The sequence below is a fragment of the Scylla paramamosain genome, unplaced genomic scaffold (assembly GCF_035594125.1).
Source record: "Scylla paramamosain isolate STU-SP2022 unplaced genomic scaffold, ASM3559412v1 Contig126, whole genome shotgun sequence".
Classification (NCBI taxonomy): Eukaryota; Metazoa; Arthropoda; class Malacostraca; order Decapoda; family Portunidae; genus Scylla; species Scylla paramamosain.
In genome coordinates, this window is record NW_026973791.1 from 180374 (window position 1) to 196145 (window position 15772).

Sequence of the window (15772 nt, forward strand, 5' to 3'; positions counted from 1 at the left end):
TAGTAGTAAACCTTACCTTAATTCATTAATTGAACAAATTTTTGCATGGGCTGAGTCAAGGGGGATTACCCTATCGGCACAGTATGTAAAAGGGTTACGTAATGTTGAAGTAGACAGAGAGTCCAGAGTTACGAATTTGGATGGTGAATGGATGTTACACCCTCGTGTTTTCAATAGACTTTGCCAACTTTTTTATACACCGGATGTGGATCTCTTTGCTACACGAATTAATGCACAAGGGCCTGCCTACGTCTCCTGGAAACCAGATCCATCTGCCACACATTAATGCCTTCACACTGCCCTGGTCAAATGGAAATTTTTACGCTTTCCCGCCTTTCAGGATCATCTCAAGAGTCTTGAAGAAACTCCAAGAAGACGAGGCATCAATACTGATGATATTCCCACTGTGGCCGACCCAGTTTTGGTTCCCCAAAGCTCTCCAGCTAATGGCAGCAGTTCCCGTTCTTCTCCCCAAAAATTCCCTAGTTCTTCCACAACATCCTACTCAACGCCATCCACAGGCTCAGAGGTTGGTGTTAACGGCAGCGATTTTATCAGGGAATCGTACGAAAATCAAGGCTTTTCGGCAGAGGTTGCCCAATTTCTCCTTACGTCATGGAGAGATAGCACAAAATCACAATATGGGCCACCTCTCAGACGCTGGATGTCTTTTTGCATCTGCGGGGAAATTGATCCATTTCATCCACCTTTGAATATATTTCTCCAATATTTGTTGTCAGAATTTAGGAGTGCAAAAGGGCGAAGCTACAGCTCAATGAACACCATAAGATCAGCCATCTCTACCGTAGCCAGTATTAATGACCGGCCGGCAGGACAACATCCCTTAGTGACCAGATTTATGAAGGCAGTTTTTAGGGAAAGACCAGCTTTTCCCCGATGCCGTATTACCTGGGACCCTAAATTAGTCTTGGATCACTTGACAAGTTTAGGGCAAAATAAGGATTTATCACTCATTCAACTTTCCAGAAAACTGGTAATTCTTATGCTATTATTGACTGGTCAACGAGGACAAACGTTACACTTACTTGACACTAGAAACATGACTGTCTCAGAGTCCAGAGTTATTTTTAGGATAGGGGATCCACTTAAAACTTCGAGGCCAGGTGACCATTTGTCCGAGTTGAGTTTTAATGCCTATCCCCATGATGAAAAGTTATGTGTTGTTGCCACAATAGTGAATTACCTTAGTAGAACAAAATCCATACGCGGGGAAATCACGGGATTTTTTATAACAACAAAACCTCCAATAAAATTAGCTGCGAGGGATACGTTACGTCGGTGGACGAAAAATATTATGCAAGCTGTTGGGATTGACCTGACTATTTTTTCCCCTCATTCTACTAGGTCGGCCTCATCCAGTAAGGCAGCCCTGAAACTGCCGCTGTCCACTATTATATCAACCATTGGATGGACCAAGGAGTCAACTTTCACTAAGCATTATCAAAAACCTATCAACAAAGGTGGTCAGTTTGCCAGGGCAGTTTTGTCATAAGTCATGTATGACCCTGCCTTGTGAAAATGTTTATTTTTGTATGCAATTTTACGTTTGCTACTGTTGTTAAAATTGAGTACACATTAGGATAATACTTGTTATTATACCGTTATAATAGGTATAATTTTCATTTGGTTGTTTTCAACTTTTGTACACGCCAGGGAGGCGCATCACACATTGTTAATAAATTGGGTTATATCATTGGTCTCTAATATCCCTATTATAGAAGTCTAATACGCCTAAACTGGAAAACAAAAAGTAGGTTTGAGGAACCTCTCTAAAGCTCTCGTTGTCTACCTTGTGACGTCAGTTAAATGGTTGTGAAGTGAAATTGTAGATTAAACGAGTACTTACCAAGTATGAAGTTTGATCGTAATTTCACGAACATTTAACTGAGTCACTGAGGTAGGAAACGCCCTCCCTACCCAACCCAGACACTCATGGAACATACTTGGAACCTGCTCAATGAGGTGTTTGTTTGCTTCCTCAAACCTACTCTCTAAAGGACTGATGTGGAGCTGGTGGCGTGAGCGTCTCGTTTCCTACCTCAGTGACTCAGTTAAATGTTCGTGAAATTACGATCAAACTTCATACTTGGTAAGTACTCGTTTAATCTGCAATTAGTGAAGACATACAATATTTTTTTTTTTTATGTAGGAAGGACACTGGCCAAGGGCAACAAAAATCTAATAAAAAAATGCCCACTGAAATGCCAGTCCCATAAAAGGGTCAAAGCAGTGGTCAAAAATTGATGGATAAGTGTCTTGAAACCTCCCTCTTGAAGGAATTCAAGTCATAGGAAGGTGGAAATACAGAAGCAGGCAGGGAGTTCCAGAGTTTACCAGAGAAAGGGATGAATGATTGAGAATACTGGTTAACTCTTGCGTTAGAGAGGTGGACAGAATAGGGGTGAGAGAAAGAAGAAAGTCTTGTGCAGCGAGGCCGCAGAAGGAGGGGAGGCATGCAGTTAGCAAGATCAGAAGAGCAGTTAGCATGAAAATAGCGGTAGAAGACAGCTAGATATGCAACATTGCGGCAGTGAGAGAGAGGCTGAAGACAGTTAGTTAGAGGAGAGGAGTTGATGAGACAAAAAGCTTTTGATTCCACCCTGTCTAGAAGAGCAGTATGAGTGGAACCCCCCCCCCAGACATGTCAAGCATACTCCATACATGGACGGATAAGGCCCTTGTACAGAGTTAGCAGCTGGGAAGGTGAGAAAAACTGGCGGAGACGTCTCAGAACACCTAACTTCATAGAAGCTGTTTTAGCTAGAGATGAGATGTGAAGTTTCCAGTTCAGATTATAAGTAAAGGACAGACCGAGGATGTTCAGTGTAGAAGAGGGGGACAGTTGAGTGTCATTGAAGAAGAGGGTATAGTTGTCTGGAAGGTTGCGTCGAGTTGATAGATGGAGGAATTGAGTTTTTGAGGCATTGAACAATACCAAGTTTGCTCTGCCCTAATCAGAAATTTTTGAAAGATCAGAAGTCAGGCGTTCTGTGGCTTCCCTGCGTGATATGTTTACCTCCTGAAGGGTTGGACGTCTATGAAAAGACGTGGAAAAGTGCAGGGTGGTATCATCAGCGTAGGAGTGGATAGGACAAGAAGTTTGGTTTAGAAGATCATTAATGAATAATAAGAAGAGAGTGGGTGACAGGACAGAACCCTGAGGAACACCACTGTTAAAAGATTTAGGAGAAGAACAGTGACCGTCTACCACTGCAGCAATAGAACGGTCAGAAAGGAAACTTGAGATGAAGTTACAGAGAGAAGGATAGAAACCGTAGGAGGGTAGTTTGGAAATCAAAGCTTTGTGCCAGACTCTATCAAAAGCTTTTGATATGTCCAAGGCAACAGCAAAAGTTTCACCAAAATATCTAAAAGAGGATGACCAAGACTCAGTAAGGAAAGCCAGAAGATCACCAGTAGAGCGGCCTTGACAGAACCCATACTGGCGATCAGATAGAAGGTTGTGAAGTGATAGATGTTTAAGAATCTTCCTGTTGAGGATAGATTAAAAAACTTTAGATAGGCAGGAAATTAAAGCAATAGGACGGTAATTTGAGGGATTAGAACGGTCACCCTTTTTAGGAACAGGTTGAATGTAGGCAAACTTCCAGCAAGAAGGAAAGGTAGATGTTGACAGACAGAGCTGAAAGAGTTTGACTAGGCAAGGTGCAAGCACGGAGGCACAGTTTCGGAGAACAGTAGGAGGGACCCCATCAGATCCATAAGCCTTCCGAGGGTTTAGGCCAGCGAGGGCATGGAAAACATCATTGCGAAGAATTTTAATAGGTGGCATGAAGTAGTCAGAGGGTGGAGGAGAGGGAGGAACAAGCCCAGAATCGTCCAAGGTAGGTGGTGAACATTGAAGTCTCCAAGAATGGAGACCTCTGCAATAGGGAAGAGGATCAGAATGTGCTCCACTTTGGAAGTTAAGTAGTCAAAGAATTTGTTATAGTCAGAGGAGTTAGGTGAGAGGTATACAGCACAGATAAATTTAGTTTGAGTGTGACTCTGTAGTCGTAGCCAGATGGTGGAAAACTCGGAAGATTCAAGAGCGTGGGCACGAGAGCAGATTAAGTCATTGCGCACATAAACGCAGCATCCAGCTTTGGATCGAAAATGAGAATAGAGAAAGTAGGAGGGAACAGAAAAGGGGCTACTGTCAGTTGCCTCAGACACCTGAGTTTCAGTGAGGAAAAGATGAGGTTTAGAAGAGGAGAGGTGGTGTTCTACAGATTGAAAATTAGATCTTAGACCGCGAATGTTGCAGAAATTAATGAAGAAAAAGTTGAGGGGGGTGTCAAGACACTTAGGGTCGTCGACAGAAAGGTAGTCCGACCTGGGGACATTTATGGTCCCCTCCCCAGATGGGGACTCCGAGGCTGGTGTAGGAGTCGCCATGATGATTTAAAGATTTTTGAGTGAAGGGTGTGTGTGTTATTAGGTGCTTGTAGGTTTGTGTGGAGGAAGAGAGTTGTCTTTAGAGGGCAGGCTGTGACTGCCCCCTTGTGTTGTGAGACACAAAGGGAAACGTTCAGTGAGGTCACAGCTGGGTTTAATGATAAGTTCACAGCACCCCCTGAACAGTGCTTTAGACCTCACTGGGAGCAATTATCGTTTCGGCAGGTGTCTACTGCCTCCTCCCAATATAATATCCCCTGCAGTGTTTGTTACAGTTTGTTACAGAAGCCGCGACACAGAACTGGTAAAATAATGCACGGCAGACTTGAATTCGATTAAAAATACCATTCATCTAATTTATTTTACGTGACTCACGTAGTCTAACAAAAACCTAATGCGGGCCTAGAACAACATCAGCTCTCCTAATGAATCAAGTTCAAACAATAGAAATTAATAATCTTACAACACAATTTTTAAAAGTACAACACAGCTTCATATATCGAACATCGTAAACAAATGATGCTTTTTCTCACCAAAAACAGATCCTATCCTCACTTTGCTGTGGTACAGAGTTTTTCCGCCTGTAAGTCACGGCAAGCATTTCAGCGGATGATAATCGTGCAGCACGTCAAGTGAGGCAACACCTGACGACCGGTTGAGTTTGAGTGTGAGCCAAAACATGAGCCACGGCACGGTGCAATGTTCAGTGCTCACCGGGACAAGAGGAGCGCCAAGCCAGCGGGTCCGAGGCGGGGAAGGAGGGGCGTGCTGTGTGTCGCGGCGATGGCAAAGGTTCTCATGGTACAACTTTACGGGAGAGAATCCTCTGTGTTGTACGAGACCCGGGGCGAGTAAGCGACCCGTGTAGTAATGCGTGTGTGTGTGTGTGTGTGTGCTTGGGGGGGATTGATCTCGACAGGTATCAAATGCTCAAATTTGCAAGCATTAATGATTTGTGGACTCAGAATACAGCACACTCCATATCTCAGTATAGAAATCAATACAAGTTGAGCACAGTACAATTATATATAGAAAAAACACTTTGTACGGCGCCGGACTGATCGCCGCCAGTGTTCGGCTCACAGCACCACGCCATCACTCTTACCTGATTGGGCTAATGCTCAGTGGTCACGTAGCGGAAAGGTGAGCGCTGTTACCTTTCAGTTCACCACAGCGGAGAGGGATAGGTGCGGCACACCGGTAAACATTTAGGCTTTTGAGAGACATTGCGTTTTAAGGGAAATAACCTTCGCTAACTAATTCCCAGACACTACTTATTTCTCGGCAGGACATCCCCCTTTTTTCGTGATCTACATAATGCATGGACCAGCAATGAAAACAGTGAGCCTAACCTAAAATAATCTAATCTTCAAGTGAAAACAAGTGTTATTTCATAATTATCCGAAATATTAAATTAAAAAGCAACTTGAGCAAGGTTCATTCCGCCGAAATGGAAAGACTGCACATCACTTCTTGTTTCCCCTTTCAGTTCAGTTCAATACAGCGCGTGAAGGATAAGCAACAAGAAAATTAAAAAGAAATAATTTCTTAACATGAGGACCACTTGTGTCGCGGCGGTGAGCAACAAACGTTATGTAAATACGTAGCAAACGGTAATTAATCACTTACTAACGACTACCTGTTGAGTCAGGGCTACTGGGGGAGAGGGTCATTGCTCCCTAATTAATGTCTACGCCTCCCCCTCCACCACACGGTACACTGTTGGCACGAGAGAATACTTTTTCCCCCCCATTTCTTTATAATGGACACGCGCGGACTGAGATTGGGGAGATGAAATAGGGAAAAGTAATGCAAACAGGTGACGACACGTGAAGCGCACCAAAGTAGCATCAACTGAAGTACTGACGCTTGATCTCTGAAGACTGTTAGTGCAAGGAAGGTGAAGAAATGAAGATTGAGATTAAGAAGGATATATAATGGAGGAAAAACGTAATGCAAACAGGTGATGACACGTGAAGCTCACCAAAGTACCATCAGCTGAGGTACTGACGCTTAATTTTTGAAGTATATTTGATGAAGGGAAGGAGAAACAATTGAGTGTTTCATAATTCCTCTGTCATAGAGCAAGATTTGAGACAGAGAGAGAGAGAGAGAGAGAGAGAGAGAGAGAGAGAGTGCGTGTGCGTGTGTATGTGTGTGAGTAGAGAGGGTGCGGCTTGTGGAGTTTGGGGAGGTGGTGGTGGTGGTGGTGGTGGTTGATGGAGTGGAGATGTTCTGGTTGGTGGCTAGTGGTTGGCGGGTGGTGGAGAGGTTGAGAGGGCGTGTTGTTGTTGTTGTGTTTGTCAGTAGTTAGTTTTCATCCCTTTCACTTGTAAATCCCAAAACTCGTTTTTTTTCTTTTCCATTTACAACGACTGGAATTATTTCAAGATAGGAATATCAAGACAGCTCTGCCACCACACACAGTCCACCGGGAGCCTTACGTCCTTGCAGCGCCTCAGACACCACGTCAAAGTAGCAATGGTCGCAGTAATCACAGCCTGGATAATCACAGTGTTCTTGGCCGATACGAGAACAAGCTTGCCATTTCTCTGCCGTCTGCCACTGAGCATTCGCAGCAACCCTCACATCAGACACCATTCGCTGTACGAGGATCACCAAGTTGTGTACTGAGGAGCACCGTTGCTACATTTTTTTCGTGCAGGACAATTCACGTTTGTCTGAAGAAGAATACTGAATTTCTACTAAAATTCTTACCTATTATTATGGCACCTAATTGTCCAAGTAGAAAAAAAAAATCTGGTATCGTGTATTTAAGCAATGAATTTGGTAGAAACAGAATAAATTTGCCACACTTTTTAAAACAAGACGAGAATATGCAAACCAGTCACCGAGGAAGAGCATCAGTCAGTGGCAGACTTGCCATGATGGCGTGCCCTCAGGTGGCAAAATTGCAAAGACAGACTTGGTGAAGCAGAGTACAGTTCATGATTCACATGGAACTTACGAGCTCCCCGGAACGTGCCTCGCTCTTCACCGCTGCTGTATGAGGATCATCACGCTCACGAAAACACGCTGACGCGGTGACGTCCCACCATGTCTAACAACAGGGCAAAAACCAGAGCTCATGCTTAGTTTAATTAGTGTTAGCGTAAAATGCATATTTAGCTATTCTCATTTGGTGCCTCAGAAATACAGGAAGAGGAGGAGGAGGAGGAGGAGGAGGAGGAGGAGGAGGAGGAGGAGGAGGAGGAGGAGGAGGAACAAAGAAATGCAAAGGAAAGAACAGCCAGCAACAGCCCTACTGTGGCTAACGAAGCTGTTTGTTACTTTAATGTTATTTAAAAGAAATTAAAATTATGCCGGAGTGAATTACGTCAGTTGAAAGGCTGATGCGACGTGCTTATCTAAAAGTATTCATGCAGCGGGCTTGTCGAAGGATTTCCAGTAATTTGTATGTATTATGTTGCTGCACATTTGTTTCTTCCAACTTCCATGAATATTGCAGAATAATGTAGTCGGTTAGTAAAGCAACAAATAATATTGTGTTCCAAGATCATGAAGTCTGTATCTCATGCCTTATAAGGATTTTACGTATCAGGAAGACCGATCAAAGACAAAAAAATAAGTAAGTAAATAAATAAAAGAAAAAAATAAGATAGGAAATAGAATAAATGAATAACAAAAAAGTCCGCTCAAAATGTCATTTCCACACACACACACAAAAAAGGAGGAAAAGAAAAGCCAATTTATTTTATGGCCTGCACTGACATTATATTATTGCACCAGCAGTTCAGGACCAATATCTAAACACCCATAGCTTTTTTTTTCTATCCAGGATTACGTTGTGCTGGAACCATGCTTAATCTTGTGATGGAAAACGAAGAGGGAGAACTCAGGTGATAGGGTGCTGGGAGGAGGAGCACTGATTGATTGAAAATTTCTGAAAGGAGGAGGAGGAGGAGGAAAAGGAGGAGGAAAAGAGGAAGAGGAAAAGGAAGAAAAAAAAGAAGAGGAAGATAAAGGAAAAGACGAAGACGAAGAGGAAAAGGAAGAGGACGTGGACTAGAAGAGGGCAGCGAGGCAGGTGTGGCGCCTCACTCAGGGCCACACGCTCAAATTGGCTCCACTCAGACAAACATTAATAATTACACAAACTCGCTTCGTGTTAAGTACTCGTAAGCTGCGGGGTAAGTTTGGCTCAAAAGATCACAAGACTCGGGACGCGGGGAAGAAATTACTGTAGCTTCTCGTAATGAGCCGGGCAAGTGTTTCCATGCGTGGCGGTGATGGCGGTGGTTGTTGTCACGTAAACTGTTCTACCTCAAAAATGTGTTCTATATATAGGGCAACACACACACACACACACACACACACAAACACAAGTAAATAACACACATCCACAAAAAAAATAAATCAATAAGTAACCATTTCTTTTGAAGCAAACACTTTAGCAAACACAATACAACTCAAAAATCACGTTTTACCTCCGGGGGGACTCAGAGGTGTAGTATTGCAGGTGTTGTGAGGTACTTGGTGTCAGAGTGTGAGAGGACGGTGACATTCCTGGCAGAGAGGTCACACATTCCAGCCTGGACACAGCGTTAGGTAGTGGTGGTGGTGGTGCTGGTGGTGGTGGTGCTGGTCTGTTTTGAGTCTGTCGGAGAAGAGAGATGGTTGAGTTTATTATTGTTAGTGATGTTTTTCATTTTTGTGGTGTTGGTAGTCATGGTAGTGGTGGTAGTGGTGGTGGTGGTGGTGGTCTGTTCTGAGTCTGTCGGAGAAGAGAGATGGTTGAGTTTATTATTGTTAGTGATGTTTTTCATTTTTGTGGTGTTGGTAGTCATGGTAGTGGTGGTGGTGGTGGTAATAGCAGTAGTAGCAGCAGCAGGATTATTATTACTATTATTATTATTATTATTATTATTATTATTATTATTAGCAGCAGTAGTAGTAGTAGTATTAGTATTAGTAGTAGTAGTATATCAAAATAATCATCATAGTCGTTATAGAACATATAAGAGTAGCATCCATCTCTCTCTCTCTCTCTCTCTCTCTCTCTCTCTCTCTCTCCATCGTGGCGTAAGAGGATCACTGGAGCTCAGCATGACTAAATATTGATGCTTTATTCGACTCTCTCTCTCTCTCTCTCTCTCTCTCTCTCTCTCTCTCTCTCTCTCTCTGTAAAATACCTTTATTCCCATTAGCAATAGTTTCAATACAAATACTATGAAATGTGGTATGCAAAACAATTATATTCTATTTCCTTGCTACACTAAACGAGAGAGAGAGAGAGAGAGAGAGAGAGAGAGAGAGAGAGAGAGAGAGAGAGAGAGAGAAAGGAGGGGGCGGCACAAGAAGCTATGTAATTTCTGCTCTACAATGATTCTGATTAATATGATATGGTGCTACTAACACAACAACAACAACTAATACCACTACTACTACTATTACTACTACTATTACTAGTGTGTGTGTGTGTGTGTTGCCTCGCCTTGTAGGAGGCGCTATATTTAATAAGGGAGTAATGAACTTATTGCGTATTGCCCGGAATTCTATTAGTGTGCGATTATATTACCAGGTGGTCTTGGTATTAATCTCTCTCTCTCTCTCTCTCTCTCTCTCTCTCTCTCTCTCTCTCTCTCTCTGATACATGTGTGTGTGTGTGTGTGTGTGTGTGTGTGTGTGAGTACTTAAATGGTATATAAGAACATAAGAAATAAGGGAAGCTGCAAGAAGGGACCAGGCTTACACGTGGCAGTCCCTGTATCAAATATACCTACCTATTTCCATCTATTATTCCCATCCATAAACCCGTGTTATCTTCTCTTTAAACTCCCTAATGTTCCAGCACTAACAACATGATTACTGAGTCCCAAATAAAATTCATTATATAAAATTGTGAGGTACGGTATTAGGCAGTGAAGTGTGTGTGTATCCACTGAGCTTTCATTGCATTTGATATTTTTGTACGTGTCTTATTTGGGGAGATTCAGGCCACTTCCCTAAGCCACGTTTAAAGCAGTAGAGCAGCGCGCCTCGGCCGCCGCACCGGCGTGGGTGATTACTGAGGAGCAACAAACGTAAGCACACGTTCAGTATTCACTTCGGCATGCAGAGTTACCTGAACATTCCACTTTCCTTTCCAAAAAACGGTGCATTGTCCTCGCCAAGTGTCCTCACTGACACACTGCCAGAGGGCGCCAGCAAGGGTGCTCAGGAATGCTCTCTCCGGGCAGGATATCGTGTTAACCTGAACCGACAAATCCGCTCCAAGCAGCACTACACTACACCTTGTACCATTACTCAATACTTTTGGGCATACAGGAATGAACTTCTGCATTACTACTTCTCGCACGAAGGTTGAAACAAACTTTTTGTGAGGGCCAGTCTTTGCTGAGAGGTGAGAGAATATTTGCTTCGTGGTGTGTGTGTGTGTGTGTGTGTGTGTGTGTGTGTGTGTGTGTGTGTGTGTGTGTGTGTGTGTGTGTGTGTGTGTGTGTTTGTGTGTGTGTGAGTGTGTGTTTGTGTGTGTGTGGGCGAGTGTTTGTGTGTGGGTGGGTTCCTTAGTTAATTCCTTCCCCCCTTCAGCGAGTTACCCAGCTGAGTGGATGAGTAATAAGACTTCATTAGCGTCCTCGGGGAATCTCCATCACTTTACGTCGGTGCAAATTGCATTCTTTACTGTGTTCTATTCGCCTTTTATTTTGTTATACGTGAGTGTAGACTAGACGGCGAGCAGTGTGGTTGTATGTGGCGGGACGAGGGAATGTTTGAGGTATTGGAGGGAAGGGATGAGTGCGTGATGCTTTGTGGCAATCGTAGAGAGAGAGAGAGAGAGAGAGAGAGAGATTGGGGAGGGGTGGTGGCAGCAGGCAACACGGAGCAACGGAGGTGTTAAAAAGCATGCAATTTACCGATAAGCATTATACAACATTATTGCGGTGATTAAAAGTACTCCTGTAAAATGCTACGTGGCATCATCTCTCAGCTGTTTTCAAGGTCGCTCGGGCTCGCTCCCCCCCTTCCTCCCTCCTCCCTCGCTTTGATGATGCCACGTAGCATTTTACAGGAGTACTTTTAATCACCTCAATAACTGTGTATTCGCGTCCAACCAACGCCTACAGACTCCTGACCTGACCAGCCAAACCTAACCACAGCTACAGAACAATTAGACCGCGAATAAGTGAACAATCTTCCTCATTCCGAGGTGATCTTTTCTCCCTCTTTCAGTAAATGTAAATCACCGCTATTTCCGAACACAGCTCCTGCGGATGAAATAGAATAATTAACGTGTTACCATAAGGTGAACAGGTCGTCCCAAGGAAATGCCATAAGGTACTACGCTAAACACACGTGAGAAATTGATGAAGGTTGATGACGCCATTCACCTTTCCACTGCCTTGGCTTCCTGAGTTTAACAGAATGTTGTAGCGTAAGTCCATGCTCTAATTTCGAAAGATAATGGCAGCAAAATAAGTAGTCGTTGCTCTTATTAGTGTCTTTATATTTTTGCTCAGTTAAGAACCTCTGCGTTAATAAATGTCACTAAATGTTGAAGCTTAAGTTCAATGTGTAATTTTGAACAGAGAAGGTATGTATGCATGTACGTAAATTTGTAGGGGTGGTGATGATGCGTTGCTACAAGCTAATTTTATTGGAGGTTTTGTTGTTATAAAAAATCCCGTGATTTCCCCGCGTATGGATTTTGTTCTACTAAGGTAATTCACTATTGTGGCAACAACACATAACTTTTCATCATGGGGATAGGCATTAAAACTCAACTCGGACAAATGGTCACCTGGCCTCGAAGTTTTAAGTGGATCCCCTATCCTAAAAATAACTCTGGACTCTGAGACAGTCATGTTTCTAGTGTCAAGTAAGTGTAACGTTTGTCCTCGTTGACCAGTCGATAATAGCATAAGAATTGCCAGTTTTCTGGAAAGTTGAATGAGTGATAAATCCTTATTTTGCCCTAAACTTGTCAAGTGATCCAAGACTAATTTAGGGTCCCAGGTAATACGGCATCGGGGAAAAGCTGGTCTTTCCCTAAAAACTGCCTTCATAAATCTGGTCACTAAGGGATGTTGTCCTGCCGGCCGGTCATTAATACTGGCTACGGTAGAGATGGCTGATCTTATGGTGTTCATTGAGCTGTAGCTTCGCCCTTTTGCACTCCTAAATTCTGACAACAAATATTGGAGAAATATATTCAAAGGTGGATGAAATGGATCAATTTCCCTGCAGATGCAAAAAGACATCCAGCGTCTGAGAGGTGGCCCATATTGTGATTTTGTGCTATCTCTCCATGACGTAAGGAGAAATTGGGCAACCTCTGCCGAAAAGCCTTGATTTCCGTACGATTCCCTGATAAAATCGCTGCCGTTAACACCAACCTCTGAGCCTGTGGATGGCGTTGAGTAGGATGTTGTGGAAGAACTAGGGAATTTTTGGGGAGAAGAACGGGAACTGCTGCCATTAGCTGGAGAGCTTTGGGGAACCAAAACTGGGTCGGCCACAGTGGGAATATCATCAGTATTGATGCCTCGTCTTCTTGGAGTTTCTTCAAGACTCTTGAGATGATCCTGAAAGGCGGGAAAGCGTAAAAATTTCCATTTGACCAGGGCAGTGTGAAGGCATTAATGTGTGGCAGATGGATCTGGTTTCCAGGAGACGTAGGCAGGCACTTGTGCATTAATTCGTGTAGCAAAGAGATCCACATCCGGTGTATAAAAAAGTTGGCAAAGTCTATTGAAAACACGAGGGTGTAACATCCATTCACCATCCAAATTCGTAACTCTGGACTCTGTCTGCTTCAACATTACGTAACCCTTTTACATACTGTGCCGATAGGGTAATCCCCCTTGACTCAGCCCATGCAAAAATTTGTTTTCAATTAATGAATTAAGGTAAGGTTTACTACTACCACAACGTTCAATACAGGCAACTGTAGTGGAATTATCCGAGCGAAGGCGGATATGTGTTCCCCTGATATCTTTACAAAGGGACTTTAAACCCAAGAGAATGGCTTTTAATTCTAAGCAGTTGATATGATCCAACTCCCTATACGCCCAGTGACCACCTGTCTTAACGTCTCCCATGACTGCACCCCAACCTGTCAGGGAAGCATCCGAGAACATAACCAGTTGGGGGGAAGAGGATCGTAATGATTTAACCTGATAATCTACACTTTCAATCCACCATTGGATTAATTCCCGGGCATGATCATCCAGAATAATTTTTGAATTATATAATTTCCATGGTATCTGGCAAGTTCTGTTACGAAAAATTTCGAGATATTTGTATCTAAGTGGGGCCAATTCTATAGCAGGATCCGAGGCCACGGCCAAACCAATGAAAGAGGACAAGTCAAGCAAGGTAACTTCCCCCTTCAATAGAAACCGACCTTGCGTCTTTATGCGGTCTTTCTTAACAGGAGGCAAAGCGGCCGTCATAGCAACAGAGTTCAGCACAACCCCAAGAAAAGTAATTTCCTGTGTGGGTTCCAGAACTGATTTCTTTACATTTATCGTGAGCCCCAAAGAGTCAAAAAACTGCATGGCATAGTGTGCATCCCTTGTTAATTCCTCTTCCGACTCTGCAATGAAAATACAGTCATCCAGATAGCATACAACCAATATTCCACGTTTTCTAAGATGCGATAGGGCAGGCTTCAGTAATTTCGTAAAAATACGACCAATATTCCACGTTTTCTAAGATGCGATAGGGCAGGCTTCAGTAATTTCGTAAAAATACGAGGGGCTGACGTCAAACCTTGTGGTAGACAAGTGAAACGAAAGAACTGATCTTTCCACATAAACTGTAACCATTTTCTATCCTCTGGCTTAACAAAAACTGAAAAATAAGCATCTTTAAGATTCATGGTAATGAAAAAACAGTGTGGATGAATTAACTGTATCACATCCTTTAGAGTATCTAATTTAAAATGGATATGAGTAATATGATTATTAAGTTCCTTGAGGTTGAGGATGACTCTAGTAGTACCGTCAATTTTAGTAATAGGGAACACATTAGAAAAGAACCCATGCTTCTCTGGCTCACATCGTTCAATTATTTGTTGTTTAAGGAACAATGAAAGAGCAATATCCAGGGCATGGCTATCAGCCGTTGACAATTTCAAAGGGCTAGGTGGATTATTCTGGCTGGGTAGACTGGCGAAATCCAGAAATTTACCATGTACCACATTGTGAATAAAAATGTCCTTTGTGAGTGATCCCCATACTGAACTGGCATAAAAAATTTTACCTCCCTTAAAATTATCTGGAGTATTAATCATTGGGGGTAAAACAGTACTCACCCTGGGGTGGCTTATTGGTGGAGTTTTGGTAAATGCATCCCTCTCCCCTGGGGATGCTTCTGGCCTAAAAAAGGCCTTGGCTGGTTATGTAGCCGAGAATACGAGGAAACCTGATAGGGCCGCCTAGTTTGCTTGTTTGAAGCATACCTCCTCCCAGAAGACTTGTAAGGACGGTATGTAGGCCTTCCCAGTTTCTTTGTTTTATGTATTTCCTCGCATTTCTTAGTCACATCAAACGGAAAAAGAGCATCTTGTCCAACCTCATACTCCCACTTGCAAAGCTCGGCCAAGGCAGAGTCGTGAACATGGAGCCGTGCAACTTCTTTCCGTAGTTGATTAATGTAATTAATAACAGAGGAAAGCAGTCTAAGACTCATGTTTAGTCCATCTAAGTATGAATTTATATTTTTTCCTTTCTTTTCCCCGATATCGCTTATGCACAATATGCAATAGGAACTAAAGCTTTTGAGATCAGGCCATTAGTTTGAGTAAGCTTGGCGTCAATCAATTTTCCACCAAAACTCATCGCTTTGGAAACAGCAGCGTTGGTCACCGGAACTTTTAGGTTTGGCACATTGCTTGGGAGCTTGATTTTTTCACAAGTAGATTTTATACCTTCAGCGGAGGGTCGACGTCTCAAACTCAAGTTCAGGATGGAGGCCAAACGCTCAGAGAGAGGCTCTCCTTTCTGTTCCTCACTATGGAAAAGACCTGAGAATTCCCCTAATGCCTTAAGAAAATCAACCTCATCACAGTCTTGGGACGCAGGCATGGAGTGGAACGTGTCCAGTTCATCCTAAGGGTCAAGCAAACCCACTGAATTTACTGTGGCGTCTTCCTCAGACGAGGAAATGTCATGAAGGCCACGAATATTTTCACAGTTATCGTAAGGCTCATCTTCCCGTACTGGGTTATTGTCGAGTTTTTCAATTAAATCACTCAACAATGCAGATAGCCGGTTGATAGTTTCACCGCCAGACGAGCACTCGGTTGTTGTGTTGGCGCGACTTGGGCCGGCCACAGCTGGTGGTGAACCACACTCGGGCCGTGGTTGACTCGGGCCGTCCTTCACTC

At 43.3% G+C, this 15772-nt stretch overlaps 1 long non-coding RNA gene across 1 annotated transcript in view; it reads right to left on the minus strand.

The window, feature by feature from the left end:
* LOC135099406 (uncharacterized) overlaps positions 1-14713 on the minus strand; it is a 41632-nt gene extending 26919 nt beyond the window's left edge. The window contains exons 1-3 of the long non-coding RNA XR_010267893.1: positions 14699-14713; positions 12777-12965; positions 8868-9037 (exon numbers count right to left, since the gene is read on the minus strand). This is a non-coding gene — a long non-coding RNA (uncharacterized LOC135099406). The remainder of the gene's footprint in view (positions 1-8867; positions 9038-12776; positions 12966-14698) is intronic.
* Between the last annotated feature and the right edge of the window lie 1059 nt (positions 14714-15772).